Source organism: Cornus florida, unplaced genomic scaffold (genome assembly GCF_030987335.1).
Source record: "Cornus florida cultivar Cherokee Brave unplaced genomic scaffold, ASM3098733v1 CherokeeBrave_3.0.0_Hap2_Chr01, whole genome shotgun sequence".
Classification (NCBI taxonomy): domain Eukaryota; kingdom Viridiplantae; phylum Streptophyta; class Magnoliopsida; order Cornales; family Cornaceae; genus Cornus; species Cornus florida.
In genome coordinates, this window is record NW_026775571.1 from 69,686,371 (window position 1) to 69,687,868 (window position 1,498).

A 1,498-nucleotide genomic window follows, 5' to 3' on the forward strand; every position below is an offset into this window, starting at 1 on the left:
ATCGTGTATTGACCGATTCATAAGATTGGGATGCTTGTGTTGTTCTTTGTGTTTGTATCCTAATTGTGCTTTTGGGTGACAAGTGATCAAGACAGGGGACACGATCATGAAAATATATTTTGTTTCAGTGTAGCAAACCACTATGGACAGAATCGACAACTCATGGCCCAAAGCGAATATTGCTGTGCCATCTCTTTCAACTCGAGCTAATACAAGAATTAAACTACAATTAAAAAAAAAAAAGGACAAATTACACAACATTGAATTCAACTTGTGGTGGTTGAAAATGTGTACCATTTGTGCTTGGTGGCCAAGAGTTATCCAATTATCACTATAAAATGGCTCTTAATTCCATTGATGTTTCAAAGATGGGAGATGTGAAGCTAATTGGAACATGGCCTAGTCCATTTCTTTACAGGTATGGGCTCTGAAACTAAAGGGTGTACCTTATGACTATATAGAAGAAGATTTGTCCAATAAAAGTCCTCTTCTTCTACAATACAACCCTGTTCACAAGAAGATCCCAGTACTTGTTTATTGTGGAAAACCAATTTGTGAGTCCTTTATCATCCTTGAATACATCGAAGAGACATGGCCGCAACCTCCCTCGCTGCCAAATGACCCTTTTGACAAGGCCGTGGCTTGGTTTTGGGCTAAATTTGCTGACGACAAGGTAAATATATAGTTTCATTTTGACTATACCATAATTTTCTCACTGCACTTAGAAACAGCAGCATATATAAAACTAGCTAGCTAACCAATTAAAAGAAGCTAAGCAAGAGCAAGGTTTAGTTGAATTGATATAACTATCTTGTTTGATTATTGTCTCAATTATGATACATATAGGGTTTTGCTATTTTTATAATGTTTCATACCACTGGAGAAGAGCACGAAAAGGCCATGGAAGAGAGTCTCGAAATGCTGAGAACAATAGAAGATCACGCTTTCGGAAAGAATAAATTATTTAGTGGAGAGATCATCAGTACAGTTGACATAGCCTTTGGAGGCATTGTTGTTTGGTTGGAAGTTTTAGAAGATTTTTTAGGGGTGAAGATTCTTGAAGCCCACACGTTCCCTGGCTTACACGCATGGATCAAAAATTTCAAGGAAGCGCCCTTAATCAAAGACAATCTTCTGGATCGCGATGAAATGCTCATGTTTTTCAAGCGCCGGAGGGAGAAGTATATGGCATCCCCATGATACCTATATAATTTTGGCTAATTTCTTTAGTCTTCTATTGTGTGTTTCCCTTCTCTGTTTTTTTTTTGGTGGCTTTACACCAGTTGTCTTGTGTTTTGCCTGTTGTTGCCTTACCAGAATGTAAATTGGGCTTCACAAACTAATATATATGTCATTAACTAATAAAGTGTTACTTGATTTGTCACTCAAAAAACAATTATAAAATTTATTTTTGACTTCTTTGGAATTGGTTTTTTTATTATTTATTTTTAAAAATTGCTGGAAAAGTGAGTTACATGATTGTAGGGTTTTAATGAAA

General features: G+C 36.1%; 1 pseudogene; it reads left to right on the forward strand.

Moving 5' to 3' along the window:
• Nucleotides 1–368: 368 nt before the first annotated feature.
• LOC132300580 (probable glutathione S-transferase) lies at nucleotides 369–1,498 on the forward strand (annotated as a pseudogene).